Genomic DNA, 9,758 nt, shown 5'->3' with positions numbered 1-9,758 from the left:
GACAGAAAGGGAATACACCACTGGTGCTCCACTCTCCATAGGTAGGCTTGCCAGTCAGGAAGGATGGGCTGGATAGGAGGGGTAGTTACAAACAAGACATGGTAGCTAGTTTTATTATTACAGGTAAGACAAGCTTCATTAGTACTGCACTGATGCAGGATTAATTAACTGTTTAAGCATCCCAGCTCCACTATTTATTTCTGTATGGAACATCACCCATATGGACTTTTTTTGTGGAGAGCATGTGACCAGGGGAATAAGCCTCAATGAGCACGAGGAGCACACCATCTAGCAGGGGCACATCATCTAGAAGTGAAATCCAACTCTCCTTACACCACTGCACGTCTCTTCCATTTTAATCTTCTACACTACCAAATAGGACAAAGACTAACACTATCCTCTTTCTGACAGTTAAAAACAGACCTGTAAGTAAAAAGAATGAAATAAACCAGAGAAATCCAGTTCAAATCACAGCACATCTCACGTTAATCTTATAGAAACTCCATGTAAGCACCAGACTATAGAAATTCATTCTATCAGCATCATTGGGTATTAATCATCCATGATATGACTTCTTGATTAAAAAGATAGCTGCCATATTCCTTCTCACCATGCAGCTCTGTTACAGCCTCTCCTGTGCCTCTCACTTCACCTTTATCAGCAGGTCACTCTCATCTGAGCTATTTAATGAAATTATTTTCTTGGCAGTGTTATGACACTAGGATGTCAAGTACATTGCTGTGATAAGGTCCCCTAAAGCACACCATGACCATGTTAATGTTGCATACTGTGCTCAAACCAGAACCTACTGCGAGAGCCTTAGCTTCCCTTGAAGTTTTAATTGTTCAAGACCCAAGTCCAAGAATTTGTCTCCTTAAATTTGCCTTGCAGAAGGCTCCGTTCTTTCACTGCTAGAAGCATGCTAGCACAGTGAGATGAATTAGTGTTTAGCTCTTTAATTTATCCAAACACATCTTTTGGCTGTAGAAGATACTGTCAGCGCATTACATTAAGAACTCTTCTCAGTGTTAATTCTTGCCAAATACCACCCAATAATTTCTTTTAAATTCCGCATAGCCTCTGAACACCTGTGGCCCTGATCCCATTAACAACCACAGTTGACCATTCTTTCCCTCCAGTTTAGTAGGTAACAGGGCAGCAGAACAGCTGCACTATAATCAAGCCTGGTAACGTTCATCACATTACCTTCTCTTCACCCATCACTCCTTAGCAATTCATCACACTGGCCACTTCTCCTTCAGACACACATTTCCTAAGACCACTTGCTGTCTGGCATTATGTTATCCCACAAAACTGGAGCAAGTCCAGCACGCAGGAGGGCAGCAGAAGAGCTATGTACACCACATTCTGTTCAGACACAGAGCTTGTCCCACGCACTTCGGTTTAAGTATTTGCATGCACCCTGTAGATTTTAGTGCCTGATATCTCCTAATTAGTACTCTGAGAATAGCCTTCAATGTCTGGTTCTTCCCAGGACCTCCAGACATGAAGACTTTCTGATCCATTCTTAAATACTCCTTTAAAGTACAGAGAACAGTGGTAGTGAATTTGTCTCATTTGTGTTTCCTGGCCTAAGACATGTGTGCATATACATCATCACAATGCAACTTAGATTTTCCTTTATACTCCTAAGGACATCTTTACTTTTGTGTAAGCTTTCAAGTCCTCCTTTCATTGTGGTTTTAGTCCAATAAGTGATTCCTCCTTCAGTGGTTGCAAGAGTACTAACTAGCCATGGGGAAAAAAATTCTGAGAAAAACATTTCTGCACTAAAAGATATGGTTTGTCAGAAATGAGTCTGGTCTAGTATGTTACAAATGTAGTCAGTATTTGTGATCGCCCAGCCTCCCAGACTTCAAGTTTTTCATGGATTTTTTTTTTGATTTGGGGTTTTTTTTTTAGGCTTTGAGTGGGTGGGGGAGGGTTGGAAGGAAGACATACTCCATTGTAACATTTCTTAAAAAGAATATTTAACCTATTGTTTCAGAATTATTTCAGATTAAATTTACATTCAATTATTCTTAAACATGCAAAACAGCAAAGAACATCATATAAAATGTTTCTGTTCATCTGAAGTAATTTTGACTTTTGATGTTTTTGTGCTGCCAATGAAGTGAAAAAACAACTTCATACTACTGTAATTAGAACATGCTCTCTAAAATGAGAGATTCTAGTCATTCTCAGCCCATCTTTTCAGAAACAGAAAAATATATTCAAATTTCCTCAATGCCTACAAGTTTATACAAAAGCAATGATACACTGTATTTTTACTTACAGCTTTCGATCACTTGCATATGATGTAGAATCCTCTTCCTATTTTAAACCTACCTGTTAGTTTGCAGGTAATCTTCAAGACAGTGTTGCAAGCATGATATGTCATCACTAAACTTCAGGCTGCCTCTTGTACTATCTTCTCTAATCTAACCTGAAATCTCAGGGGTGTTCCTCCTGCAACACAGGCAATATCAAGCAAAATGTCTGATCTTCTGTCTGCAAACTAAAATTATCTATATGTGTTAGATTTCCTGAATAATACTTGATTTTATGAAAGACTTTCGTACAATAAAAAGCATCATTTGTGTGGTAAATAGTGTCTGGAGTAAAATGCAAATGGGGATTTTGATGCAGGTTTTTTTTGTCCCTCCACTCCATAGACCATTTCCCCATTCTCTCCTTCTATGTGTATTTGTGTGTGAACACAAGCTATTTACAGTCAAAAGGAAAGTGTATGCCTTTCAAATTTCAGCAAGTTGTCATTCTTTCAACACATTACAGAACACACTGCAATTCAAAAAAGCAGTGTGAATTTTGATGTGGCATGCTTATCTCAGCCTTACTATGCTTCCTCTGAGAAAAACTAAATAGTCTTGTAATCAGATCGCTTTTGGGGAGTAATTTTTCTCTTCCCACGTCCCCCTTCCCCCCTCTCCCCCTGCAACCTGTTTGAGCTTCTTGGGATGGTGGAACCAGAACCTGACTTTAGGGTTTATATTATTATTTGTATCGCATCCAGAGCTACTGATGGCAACAGATATATCTCCGGAAGCTTTGAGTCAGAACAAGGTCCTGCTGGTACGATGGCAGCTTTTCCAAAAATGTAACTTTTTGCCTGCTAAATGGGGTCTCCAGTCCTTTTCTTGTCTGGATTCTTCCAATAGTGCTCTTGCCTCAATTTCCTTTCATGTGCCCATCCTCTTAATATGAAGGCTACAGCATCCTACAAAGGATTTTCAAGTACTTGAAGTTAAAATTCACTGAGAATTCTACCTTTTTAACCCTTTCTCCCATGCTCTCGTAACCTTATTGACCTTTTTCTCCAAAAAACTTTTTAGACACTCTCACTTTTTTACCTAAATGCTGCAGAAAACTGAAAGTCTTGTTTGTGCCCTTAGAAGCTATATTTGTATAATATTTTTCTCCTGGTCTTCAGCTGAAGGGAGACTGGAGAGAAGGTAGCAGGAGAGGATTGGTTTTTTGCTTTTCTTTCCTCCCCCTTTTCTCCACTTGCCCATCCCTCCTTTCTTTCTGCTCTGTGTCTTCAACCACAGTCTGGTCCTGGGAAGATGCCAGTGATGAAGCAGGTTTTTGTTAGGGGGTAAGAACTAGTATTTTATATCTAGACTCAAACAAGTCAGATGAGCAGCAGTTTTCTCCATGCCCCATGAGGTAAAGTTAAAATGGTCTGCTAGTGAAGTCTGTGGTCTGCTTCTACATCTAACAAGGGCTGTAAGACAGCAATCATGAACTAGTTAAAACATTTTGCTTTGAAGCCTTTTCAATGTGGAAAACGCTTAACACTTCAAAGTGACAGTTTCTCTCTTAAAGGAAGATGAGCAACAACTGGGTCAATATCCTACAATCTGAAATAACTGCAGAGTTGCTAACCAAAAAACTCATTGCAGAAGTGGTAGGAGATAATATAGTGTCAGTACATAGAAACCATGAAACACAGTAATTCAAAGCTACCACAGGTATTTCAGCCAGAAATTCTCTGTCAGGCATTTACAGATGTGCCGATGAATGTGAAAACAACCTCTGAGATACAACAAATTCATAAATATGCTGTCTCAGGTACCAGGGGTACACTGATTTTAGCTTATTTCTAAACCTTATTTGCTACATAGGCTTTGGAGACAATGAATTTCTAATCTCTAACTCTCTCAACACATGTACGTGCATGCACACACTTGCATGTCACTGCCCCTCTTACCACTTTGGAGCCTGTTAGTGAGTTTCAATCAAATCAGATAAGCAGCTGAGGTCCCAAAGATATGAAGTTCCCTCAAGTTTGACAAAAGAAGGCAAGAAAACCTCTAACAGTTCTACCACTGAAGGAAAAGCTGAAGGTCAGCTTTTTGGGGCACCATGGAAAGATGTTACACGAATGTCTCAAGAGCAGTAACATCTCTGTCAGTGCCCGTCCCTTAAGAGATATCAGAAAACCCAACCATACAAGACTCAGAGATAAGCAGTAGCAGCCTTCATTAGTTTTGGTGCTCATACTACTTCCTTTGCTTGTTATAATAACAGCAAGTATGTGTATCTATAAATAGCATTGGGGTGTAGGCACTTTATGTGCTAAGGGCTATACAAATTTATATAAAAGTGTTTTTCTTGCCCTACAGAGGTTGCCATTCCCCTCAGTGAGATCAAAGGAAAACATAAAGAATCAAAATCAACCCACATGCCCTTGGGAGATACTCAGGTGCACCTTTCACAGAGACATTTGGGTCAGAATAGCACTCAGATCCCCAGAGCCAGTCCAGGGGTACATACAGAACAGGAGACTGCTTTAATTCCCTCCTGACTGCACGTAGTAACTACTATGTAGTAGCGTCAGCTGAAGTCTAATAAGCTTAGTAGCTTATATGGTGCCTGCAGCTTATCAATACGTATTTTTGATAACTCTAAGTCACCAGAACCCCCAGGAAAGAGAGTATCAATAACAGGCATGTAATGATCATTTCTTTTCCTTTCATTCTATAGGTAAAAGCCAAGACACTCAAAGCAATCACAATGAATCTATACACTGTAGCTATGTAATTATTTTGGAGGTTTCTCTAATTGAAGTTTTTCAGAGTTTATTAACTGAACTTGCAGACTACAAAAAGGGAATAAAAATAACGTAACCACACACTGTAAACTGTAGACTGTAGAAGTTACATATCACAGCTATACCTAGGATTTTATGTGTTCAATTTTTTTGTTTCTCTTTTACTAGATAAATCGCTCATGGACAGATGGGTTTGCATTTTCTATTTGTTTTGTTACAGAGTTTACACATTTCTTTACCCCAGTACCTATTGGTTACAATGTAAAAAACATTCATAATTTTTACTTCTGTAAAGATTTTTCTATTAAAACGGCATGGGTATAGGAAGAGGAAAAATAAACCTATTCTCAGATACTCAGTTAACATAAACATATACATCTCTGTATATAAATCGCCTAATATAAATTTAGATAATTTATAATAGGTGAATTTGTTCCATAATACACAATTCTTTTATTTAAAGTGAATAGGCACTACATATAAAGTGGTAAAAGCCTATTAAGACCATGTCTATGCAGCATTCAGAGTAGCTCTATATTAGAGAAACTTGCATTAGCAAGAAGTCATTCTGCTTAGGGATGAGTGTTTAAATTATTAATATATACATATTGCTGTGACTAAATTGTCAAGTAATTTGTTCTAAGATAAATTAAACTTATTGAAAGAAATCTTGGTCTTGCTAGAGTCAGTGGAAGTTTCTTCAACTGACTTTGATAGTCTAGAACATGACCTTCAGTTAAGGGTGATGATTTCTCGGTAGTTTTGGATTTACAGAAGCAATATAAAGAAAAAAAATGCAAATTGATACCAATGTCTTACGACCTAATTATCCCTCTAAAAGAAATATGTATGTACACGTAACATTAATAATTAACTGATTACTGATCTACAACATTTGCTATGTTTTGAAGCAAGATAACTAGTTTTAAACATATCAACTTGTGCTAGAAGTTTAAATTGTTGCCTATGTGTTTTAGAGTTAGTGGCATTTTATTCATGTTCATCATGGAAAACTAGGACAGAAAAATGCTGCTTTCAATTAAGCCAATGCATCATAATTATTTCCTGATTGACAAGATACCTGATTATAATTTATACTGTATCTTGCTAATTTATGAAAGATCTTTTAAAAGTTAGTTGTTTTTTTTTTTACTTTCCAGCGTGTAAGCATAAGTAGTGATGCTAAAACTACCTTACAGGTTTATTCTGCCAGTGAAGTTCTAACTGGCTATGAAATCTCCTTTTGTTATTTGACAGTGCAGATTTTTGGTTGGTTAGTAGGGTTTTTTCCTGGTGTTTGGGGTTGTTTGGGTTTTTTTTTCTCCACAAAACCAGGTTTTTTTTCCTTTTTTTCTCAGTGTGTAGTCAAAGGAACACAAGAATACTAGTAAGTTGGATCATTAGCAAAGAAATAAGAATACCTTCTTTCACTGCAAAAAGTACCATTTTCTTAACATTCTTTCAGAATCTAAGAATTACTTAGATTTGAAGGCAAAGGTTCCTACTTATTCAATTCCAGTCTTTTGATTCAAATGTCAAAAATGACTGTTAAATTATTAATGAGAACAAGATTTAATAAATAAGGAAAGAGCAACCAGACAGTAATACCAAAGAAACATTTACAAAGTAGTTGAAAATGGCTGAAATGAGAAAATAAAACCTTCCTCTCTGTTCTCCAAGTGCCTTTTTATGCTCTTTTCTATTTCGATCTGATATGGATACATAATTGTGCATGCACTCACAGACACTTCAGAGAGACTGTGATTTTAACCTCAGGCTCCAGTCCAGAAAAGCATTCAGGTATTCTGAGTCTTACCAAAATCAATAGTGGTTTACTCGCACACCTAAAAGGCACGTGTTTAGGCTTCTGCCTGGGTCAGCCATATAGTTTATGCTCACCTAGAGGTAGTAAATAGGCATCGAGAAGGTGGGTAAAAATGTCAACAGTGGAGCTGTCATGCTCTCTTCTTGATAAGATCCTACTTTTAGATGCATATAAAAACCTTGGTAAATTAAGCCATGTGAGACAAAATTTTCCATGCCCAGATGTCTGCCTCAATTCCCTCTCCTATGACAGTGTACCCACATAATGACTATAATTCGAGATTAAATCCAGCAAAGTGCTCTTTTCTCCTGCTATCTCAATGCCTTGATTTCCATGCAAATTAAAAGAGGTACATAAAAGGGAACAGAACAGAAGAGCCATCACTTTCAGAGTCCCTCAGTCTCCCGTTTTCCTGGGGCACACCATGACACATTGGAGAAGATGGTCCAGATGCAAACATTTATCTTGTTGTGTGTAGATCTCAGAGTGACATAGTTTGCTAAGTGCAAGGACTTCACACTCTGCAAGGGACACTTAAATTTAACATGGGCACTCATCCTCCTCTCAAAGAGGTACATGAGCCTACAAATATCTGCCCTAGCTACCAATCACGGAAACGTTTTATTTCCACATGCACAGTGCAACATTTTGACTCTCTAATGGGACCCTTAGTCAGTCAGAGATGTAAAATAAGCTGGCCTACATCATCTTTTTACAGTTATTTCCTCACAGATAACCAAAAAATCCAGATTTTATCCAAACATAAACCGTAATACTGGCACACTTAGGTTTTACATAGAGAGACTTCAACCAACACGGTGAAAGAGAATATGGGGAAGTGAGGCAGGTTTAGAATTAGTTCTCTCTGAAGCCAGTATGTCCTTGCAGCTGAATGCTTGTTTCTAAGCTTTGACTCAGTAAAATCTGTGATTTCCTGAAGAGCAAACAACTTTGCTCATTTTCTAGGTAGCAGCCAAGAACCGCGTAGGCAGAAAAGCTCCCAAGAAAGAAAAGATATGGAGGGGAATCAGTGCACAGAGGTAGGAGCAGAGGGCCAGACACCAGGTGATGAGGGACAGGAAGCTTCCTAGGAGTCAGAGGATAATGTGTAATCTTCCCACCAGGCATTTCAGGACAACGTGGTCGCTCTTCTCTTGAAATTAGGTAGCGATCATATAGAGAAAAACAAATACTACCCATCACAGGCTCTCTGCAAAGGTAGCAACACTTACGCATTGGGCATGGTGCTTCCTAAGGCTTGGGCAAAGAGATAATTTCCCCCATAATTAATCTCTGGCAACGAGGGGTGAATATAGCATAGGCTCAGAACTAGGAAAAGAGGTGCTATGTACCCCAGCAATGGGAAGATAACCAGATTAAGATACTGAGAGACAATGACAAGAGTGGAGATTGTGAGGAGACAGACTGGAAAAGAGTTGAGATTGTCAGACAAGATGATGAAAATACTATGTAAGGAAGCGTTATGCAGAGCAGATGCATATTTAACATGAGAACTGGGGACACTGTTCCCCCCAGTGAGAAATAAATAAGAGGTGGGGATGGAGAAAGATTTTGTTGTTAAAAAGCATTTCCCAAAGAAGAGGGAGTACAACTCGAGACTTAACTCACAACATTCCTACTTCAAACTGCCTTGCAAAAAATTGCCTTGCAAAATGTATGCTTCATCTGACTGGGTGAATAGCTTACCTTTACAGAGGATGATGACTTCTTACAGCTATCTGCCATATTTACTCCATTAGCCTGATTGGCAGATACCCAGCTGTGCAACGAATTCAAAGACTGACATTGAGTATTATGTGGATCATTTGCAGAATTTCACTTGTTTGAAACTTATATTCTAACTGTACTCTTTGTTTTCATTCAAAAAATTGGAAATTAAAGAACAAGATAGATGTAAAATCATATATTAAAGGTATGCTACTGTTGCCTAACCAAATGTTCAGAAAGGGAAGGGAAGGTCAGACAAAATGTGGCCTATGAATAGCTTTATCTCCAGTTCCATAACATTTTACAAGATTGTTCAAAAGGAAACAAACATGTTAATGAATTCAGCATATGTCAAAAATACAGTTTAGAAAACGTAAAATGATATAGTCATATGTCACAAATTTCTTACAAAGGCAGAATCTCTTTTTTAAAGGCAAATACAAATTTAGTATTTTGTCAGAAAAATATTAGCATAAATACTTTTATTTTTCCTGTATTTGAATCAGGAACCAAAGTGAAAGAAAGGAAGTATTACAGTCTGTAAAGAAAGTCCTCATGAAACAATGCAGTTTAAATGAAATTAAGTTTAGATTTGGGTTTACTAACAAAATCCCAAAATTAATTAAAAGGAAGCTCAAAATCAGAACTGAAAACAATAATAACTGTGACACATGGTATATTGATAATTCAGGTAGCTTTAAAAATATTTGTATAAATTACTCATATTTGAATTATAAGAGTATTCAGAGATCTTACCTGGGCCCAGAAACTTGTTTTGCCAAGCACTTGGGATAAAACTCAAGTTTGTTTAAAAATATATTTACTAAAAAACCACACCTTTGAAAAGCTGCAGCATTTTATATTTGTTAAAGACAAGGTTTATTTCTCTTTAAAAAAAAAAATTTCAAAATAACATTTTGTAAGAAAGTGTCAGTGTTAATTCGCAAAATTTAGAGCAAGTCTCCTGTGTTAAAATCTTCCCCAAACCCTAGGATATATCAGAGGCCTTTTTGTCACTCACCATGCTCCTTTTTTAAATAGAAAATTTAGTCAGAAAGCTATTTAGTTTTATGCCTTACACAAGCTTAGAAGAAATCCATCCCATACAAAAGCTGTCAAGAACTATCTTGA

This window comes from Phalacrocorax carbo, chromosome 2, assembly GCF_963921805.1.
Source record: "Phalacrocorax carbo chromosome 2, bPhaCar2.1, whole genome shotgun sequence".
NCBI lineage: Eukaryota > Metazoa > Chordata > Aves > Suliformes > Phalacrocoracidae > Phalacrocorax > Phalacrocorax carbo.
The sequence above is the reverse complement of the archived record's forward strand: the minus strand, read 5'-3'. Positions refer to the sequence as shown.